At 28.5% G+C, this 8282-nt stretch overlaps 1 protein-coding gene across 3 annotated transcripts in view; it reads right to left on the bottom strand.

Annotated features, from left to right (window-relative positions):
- Positions 1 to 7188, bottom strand: part of LOC112682832 (Ig-like and fibronectin type-III domain-containing protein 2) — a 93471-nt gene extending 86283 nt beyond the window's left edge. For all 3 annotated transcript variants that reach the window (XM_025553581.1, XM_025553582.1, XM_025553583.1), the window contains exon 1: positions 6823 to 7188. The gene's annotated coding sequence lies outside the window, so the exon portion shown is untranslated. The remainder of the gene's footprint in view (positions 1 to 6822) is intronic.
- Between the last annotated feature and the right edge of the window lie 1094 nt (positions 7189 to 8282).

Below are 8282 nucleotides of genomic sequence, written 5' to 3' on the forward strand. Positions count from 1 at the left end.
TGTATAGTATTACAAAACTTTCCAAGTATACTTAAACAACTACACCCTTACACGTGCACCTATATACTAAAACCTAAGATTTTAAATTTTAACCAGTCATCAGCTTTTTCAAAGAATTAAATATTTTAAACGTAAACCGAAATATGAACACGGAATTAGAACATAAACATTTTTGTTATAAGTTAAGAATTCGAACGAACAAATGATTATTTTATTTATTTTTATTCAATTATTTCTTTTCGTTTTGTTTCACCATGGTTATGATCGTTAAATTTAAATTTACTTTTTGGACAGACGCGTGTATATGAAACACATCTTGTAAAAAAATTGAAAACATTAATTGTGTAGACGTATTTTAAACACATATTTTGTAATTTAAAAAAAAAGTTTACTCTACCAAGCTTTAAAATAAATAAATTTAGTGTGCGTCTTTTTTGTTTGTTTTTACCATTTCATCTTCACGAGGAGCAATACATTTAAATAAAAGTTCAATTGTGCGGTTTTCAACGAAAAAAATAAGAAACCGGACCGAGTTATTTTATACGTCCGGAAAATGCAGTAAAAAAAAAAAAAAAATTAAATTCAAAAACTTTGTATTTTATTTTTTTATCGTTGACTTGGATGTGGTTAAAATACTAAAAGCTTTAACGTTTGCCACGCGTGAATTATATAACTTTACGGATTGGAAAGAACTTTGTGAGAAGTTTGATATACCGTTGTGTGAGAGCTAGCTGGTGTTGTATAGAAAATGCATAAGGTTCAATATTTACTTAGACGATTGTGACAAAACAATTACAACAGTAAACCTACGCACTTTAACTTATCGAACACATATTTATTTGAACCCAAGAATCTAACAATTTCGAATGCACAACGTGTGCATTATAAATTGTATTTAAGTTTCATTTCAAACTTAATTTACTAGATTTTTAATATTTTTTTGCAAATCACGTGTACTAAATTAAATATCATCTATTACTTCATTCTCATCACTCGAAGATTACAAACAAGACGATGTGTTTCGAAATATCCACAATAACAACATACGTATTATTAAATTAAATGCTATGCAAATTCGTTTACTACCCATATTTATTTATAATATACTGAAGTAAGTAAATAATACTATTAATTCAAATATTTTTATTTCTATTTTCTTAATAACATATTACACTATTAGCATTAGTGTCTTTTTTTTTTATATATAAACTTCGATATAATTTTTAAATCCGTGTGGAAATAAAAAACCTTTACCTTATATTTTTCTAAAAGTATTTTTGACTTTTTTGAATTCTTTGTCTTCTTATTTTTCTTTTAACTAGCTAGAAATTGCTATTATAGTTTTAATATAATCTGTTAAGCAAACCAAAATTCCAACAGTTCAAAGTTGTGTTTAATCTTAAGTAAATGTTATATGTAAATATTTTTATTTTACAATATATTTGAATATCACTTTAACCAGATAAAAATATAACTTTAACATCTGTGATAGATTAAATAGGTAGTTTCAATTATCAAATTTGATAAATATCGACAAAAAAATCTAGTGTAATTGACTGCTTAATACATAAACGTAAAACGTTTATTTTTATTTTATTTAACGGAAACACAGCAAACACGTGCCGTAATATTATACATGCATGTAATACTTTATGCGAATATTATTTTGTCAGATTTATACAATCAAATTACAAAGTCCTTTGAATAATTTTCTTTGATAAAAACAAATAATACGAGAACTTAAACTTCTAATTTGAATAACCCTCTATTTATTTGGTAACTTTATGCAAAATAAATAAAAATATACTAAAACCTAAGTTTAAGTCTAATGAATGCATATACTTAAACAACGTTTCTCATTAGGATGTTGTCGGAAGCTCACCAACTAAATATTGTAGATACGTTTTGAAAGTTACACGAAAAGGTTCCCAAGGGTTAATTTAGCGTGTAATGACCCTTATAACCACAAAACATTGTTTTGCATAATTGGCGATGGTTCTATAAACCAGCAATAAATTAAGATCGTGTTTATGCATTTTTCAAATTTTTAAGGCATCTAACATATGTTGGATTGCAAAACAATCTACACTACATATAGTCGACCTTGAGTTAGGTTCTCCTATTTCTTAATTTATAATTGATCATTAATTAATTGGAAAAATTATTGCCTACTGCGTAGTGAATACAGAAAAGACAATATTTTCAAGTCATGAAGAAATTTTATTGGCAATAAAAATTATGATTTTCCTTAATCGACAAAACATGATTTCATAATTAAATTTAATGCGAGGCTATATATATTTTGTTGGAATATAATTATATAACATCTATCTATTGTTATTGTAAAATATTTTTATCGATATGGTTAATTTTTCATCAGAATATATTGTATACATTCAAGGAAAACATAATTAATTCATCCTTTATATTTTCTAGCAATTTTATACGTCTTGTATTCTATGGATATCAACAGATGCATACTTATACTACAACCTAGTATGAACATCTAAACTCCTATTGCATAACGTGATTTTGGCTTGTAGTTATTGTCACCAAAGCAATTACCAAAATTAATTGAATCATCTTAGGTGCCTTCTATTTATTAACATAATATTATAGAGATGAATGTATTGCAATAGTAATGTTATTAATGTTTTAAAACAGAATAATAGTTTACTTGTGTTACATAAATAGTAAGTCACATGAAGATATTATTAAATGTATTACCTATCCCTGTTATTAATAGAACACTCCTATAATAATTTGTACATATTATCATTCAAGTATATGATGAAATGCATCTTGATAAGATTATTGAAGACTCGTATATCGATTTGAGATGGTTTTTCAGTCTTTACAGTAATTTTTGTATTTAAAAAAAAAAAAAGTAACTAAATTCCTTGTAAAATATATCAATACGAGTATTTTAATATTTTCAATTCATAACTATTTTTAATTTTAATTTGAATTAATAGTTTCATTAATTTCCATTCAGTTCAAATAACATAAAAAGTCAAAAAAAATTATTTTATACTATACTTCGTATATATTCGAGATAACTAAAAACTTTGAACAATGATACTTAAGATAATATAATAAAAAATTGGTATTTCTTTAAGTAAAAATACAAAAAGAAATCATATTGTGCAATTATTTTTCAATATTATATTCTTACCATATTTTATAAATTTTTATAAAAAATTTAAAAACTAGACTTTTTATACTACTCAATCAAAAACAAATATTGGTGAAAAAAATACTCAGAAAACTCCAATAATCCATTTGCAAAAATTGCTATATTTAAGACTAAAATACACTTTTTTGAAAGAATTTTTTATTCAAAAAGATTTATAGAAGTATTAATTTTGTTAGACCATCATCTCTTTGATTTCACACTAAGATATAGTTCTAATTAAAATACAAATGATTAAATAAAATTGAAAATGTATCTAATGTGATTATGTGTTAGCTTAAAATACACAAATGTTAACAGTTTTATGTTATATTATATGTATATTAAAAAGAATTTATAAAAAAAATTAACGAATTATTTTTGATTTAATGTTTTCAGTTAGATTAATAATAAATAACAGATTGTAAATTAAAAAAAAATTAATTTGGTACTGTTGAGTTTTTATAAAAGTCATGTCAAGTCTAATTAATTTTAAAAAATGTCTTCAATAATTATCAATTATAACCAATTTAATTCTATATTTTACAGGAAAAATTAGAAAAAAAACCGTAATTATGTATTAATTTTTTTTTTTTTTTTTTTATTTATTTCGCAAGCTTTTTTTTAATAAAATATTATTAGACAAAATAATATAATTTTATACATAATTAATCATTAATAATAATATTTGAATGAAAATAAATATATTTTAAAGTTTATTTTAAACTATCTTTACTTTCAGAATAGTTTTTGAATGCACTAGAACTATTGTTTATGATTTGTTTTGTTCATTAAAAATTGTTACGATTCCATTGTCTATAAATACCTACATTTTCTCTAGAGTATAATACATATTTTTTAAAACCCTAATACTCGGATTTTTGCAAAAAAAAAAAATAATGAACATTTCATAGAACAATATATTATATAGATACAATACTCTTTAGTTTTAGCGTGCATATTATATAATATAGGCATACGTGTACCGATAATCAGTCAAACGCATTTTCAACAATAATAATTGCGTTCCGAGTATAATCATCATAATCGTCTGTTCACGGCGAGAGTGGAATACCCTACGTTCGACAATCCTCTCAACAGAAATCATGATCTTATCCAACGTACAGAAAAGGCTATTGATCCAACGTTTTAATGGTCCAGTATTATGATTAATTCGTGCATAACCTAAAGCGCGAAAAACCGGAATGCGCAAGGTGTCCGTTGGTCCTCATACGTGTATTACATTGTACACACAGCTCTCCGTAATCTTTTTACGTTTTTTTTTTTTCCGGTTGTTCAGCAATCCATCCGAAACATTGACCTCGCCAGTATTCCGTTCTCATGCAAATGTACCACAGCCACCTTAATTATTGCACTATTGTCCAAAATATATAAATACGTACGACACAAGTTGGTATGATTTTTACAAAACTCTTTTCATGTATGCTATTTTTATTTTTATTTATTTTTTTTTTTTTTTTTTTTATAAACCACGCAAATCACCAAGAATATTCTGTAACGTTTGCATTATTTATATAATTTACGATAATGTATTATAATAATCGTTATTATTGTTACTATGCGTATGATACATGGAGCTTCTGGTCACGTTTATCGGGCTGAAGGTTGAGACCTTGTCCTCGACTTGAGGAGGCCTCGTCTGCGGTACCTGAGGCAGCCGCAGAACGTGATAACACCTCCGACTGTGTGACACTTTAAATGGATTCATCCTGTGTAGGTATAAAGGTTTTTTTTCTACATTCACAGTATGTCGGAATGTTGGGGGACCGCTCCTACCGATATACCGCTAGCGGCCTATTTAAGTTCGCGACAGTTCGTTTTGCTATTAAACAAAAAAGGATTACATACAAAAAACAAATGCATTATGTTGTTCTTGGATATTGATAATAGATCCGGTTTCATTAATTTCTCTTCAAATAAAATGACATATATAATGCAGCAAGTTTTTGAGGTCAGAACTTTTTGAAAGGGATATAAATAAAGTAAAAACTTTCAATAAAATAAATTGATATCGTAAAAATAATTTGTATATTTCGTTCGAATTAATTTAGTTAATACCATCAGTATTCCAGAGATTTTGAGCGTTTAAATATAAAAAAAAAAAAAACGGATAAAACTGTAAAAAAAAAATGTCAAACAAAATTATATTATATGAATGAGAAAAACATGTTTTTTATCACGATAAATAAAATATGAAAAAATTATTTTCAAATAAATGCGTGATTAAACGATGAACAAAAATAAATGAAATTGTTCTTTTGCATATCACAAACGTAAACCAAAGACGATTAAATCCCTGAAATAATATATGATTAAATCCATTTCACATATGATTGGTACATTTTTTTTTTAATAATGACCATTGAATAACAATTGTAAAATATTTTTAAAAAACACGTGATTGTAATATAACTGAAAACATTTTTTAAATATAGAATTTATGAAGCGTATCCGAATTGTTAAGGACTTTAATTTCATTAGGTCTAGGTCTAAAATTTCGTAAAAATATTCGTACTACTTCACTTGACTAATCATCTGTAACACGAAAACTGCATGCTTGATTGTTCAACATGATATCAAAAACATCGTTTGGTTATTAAGATGGAAATATTATGTAAGTGGTTAAGTTTAATGTTATTAGAAAAAACATTTTAACAAGGGGCGCATAAAATCGAACGAGTAAATTGAAATACCTTGATGAACAAACTGTTAATGATATCCAAAATCAAATTTTGATGATTTAGAAAAGTAATTAGTTTATTTGTTTAAATACGTTCTAATTTATTTATTCAAAATATTTTTACTTGAAGACATTTTCATAAATTTATTTTTTATTTATTACAAATATAATGATTTTTCACAACAACTTTTAGATGATATATCATTTCTAGATGAAAATTATTATAGATTAATATTGTATTCTTAATTACAAGTTATAAGTGAATAGCAACACTATTTTTTAAAGAGTTTATAAATTACTAAACAAAAAATATTCTTACTAAAAAACGTATTTTAATTTAAAAACATTATATTGCTTAATTAAGAATTGTACAGTGACTATATTATTAAATATCTGTTCATTACGCAACACAATATGTTATTTATAAACAATGTTCAGTTATATTTAAGAATAATTTTTTTTTTAAATTAAAAAATGCACGTTTATTACTTACAATTATATATTTTTTGAGTTAAGAAATATAAACCGGAAGGTAATTAACACGATGCTCAGTTATAAGTAAACAAGTATATTGTTTTCAAAACATATCTTAATATGACTCGTCAATAATTATGTATTATATTTTAAGCACGCAATTATTTTACTTCGTCCATAGAGCATGTATACACTCGTGTATATATATATATGAGTATGTGTCACAGTAAACCGGTGTGTAAATTATTAAGTTATAACATTTTTAATTCATCATCCATCGACGATGGCGATAATTTAATCAATTTCAACATAGAGACAAAATTGAACACTGTCAAATGAGTATGCGGAACGAAAGAGAAAAAAATGGGAAAAACTACGTCGTTTTCGCACGACGCATAAGATTTTTCATAATACAATATTTATATATATATATATATACATATACCGTACAAAAAGATAGCAAAACGTTACTTACGGTTTCGTTCGATAGTTGACTTTGTAGTGTATACCTTAATGCAACAAGTGTAGGCAGCCGAAGAAAGATTTAAGGATATATTTAAATTGAGAGAAAAACGAAAAAAACGGATTCGAGAGAAAAATCCGTCGGTCTGTTGCGGTCGGTTACAAGAGCGCTGAGCACATGAGTGTTCGTATGCACGAAATGTTATTTATCCGATGCGATAACGGAGAGGAGAAAAAAACAAAAAAAATGAAAAAAGGAAAAAAGAACGACGTCGTAGTTGTACGGAAACAACACGCAACAACGGACGAGAAATGGGTATGACACCAAACACGGACCAAGACGCGCGTCCGACTGACGGACTGTTCGGACTCGGGAGTTAATACTTCTCGGGGAGCCCCTACTCGCGCGCGCACTCTGCACCCTCCCCACGGCACAACGAACTGCCCGCCGCCGATGACGTTACCGCCGCTGCCACCACCGCCGTCGTCTTTTCGCGCGAACCACCGTGAATTATTACAAATAGTTTTAAAAAAGCACCGGGGGGGATGTTTTGAAATTAATTTTAAGGGCAATTAAAACGGCGGCACGGAAGGAAGACGATACTCGGCGGCGGAAAGCGAAAGTTTTAGTAAAACACATCTCGACGAGGTTCCCAATCTTCCGCGATGGCGGTTCGGACTCGCGCGGTGATCGCAGCACATCGGACGGGGCAGAATTAGGACTGGAATATATAGTATTTATCTTTCTCTCTCTGCTCGCAATAAAAATAATGCATAATATCAACGACTCGATAAGACTCCCGGGCACGTAGACGGAATTTTATTTGGCGGATGAGGGAGTCTATGAAAAAGTCACTCTCTCCTCTCCTTTCGGAACCTTTTACGGTAAATAAACAATATTTTATACAATTTTCGTCCACGTTCAAGATAAAAATACATTTTTCAAATGCAGAGTATTTCATTTTCTAATGGATTATCATTTATGGACAGGTATGGAAAAATGTCGGGGAATGGAATCCAGACCCTGTGGAACCCCCTAGAATCGTGCTTTATAAGAAAGGAAGAAAAACGTGCAAACGCGAAGTAACGGGCGTGTTGGACTTCGCAGAAATCCTTCGCAGAAACGGCGCATGAAGATGGTTGAGCATTTTCCTTGAGTATTTTTACTGCGCGTTAATATTTCTGCGAACCGCACTGTGATCCGGTGGGTGGGCGATAGGGGTTTGGTGACGAATACGAGTCACGAATACGGTATAATTATTATTATCGTTAATATAATTATTACTACTATATACACGTTCACGTAGTACCTATAAATGCGTCGTCCGGGGAATGTCGAAACGAGCGTATAATAATAAGTCCCTCGGCTCGTCATTCTACCCCATCAGTACGCCGAACGGGTGGGTTTCAATTTTCTTATCACTAGGTAATGGAAATATCCCTTATTTTATGCGTGGTATAATTTACCGCGGA

This window comes from Sipha flava, unplaced genomic scaffold, assembly GCF_003268045.1.
Source record: "Sipha flava isolate LNK unplaced genomic scaffold, YSA_version1 212_pilon_pilon, whole genome shotgun sequence".
Lineage (NCBI taxonomy): Eukaryota > Metazoa > Arthropoda > Insecta > Hemiptera > Aphididae > Sipha > Sipha flava.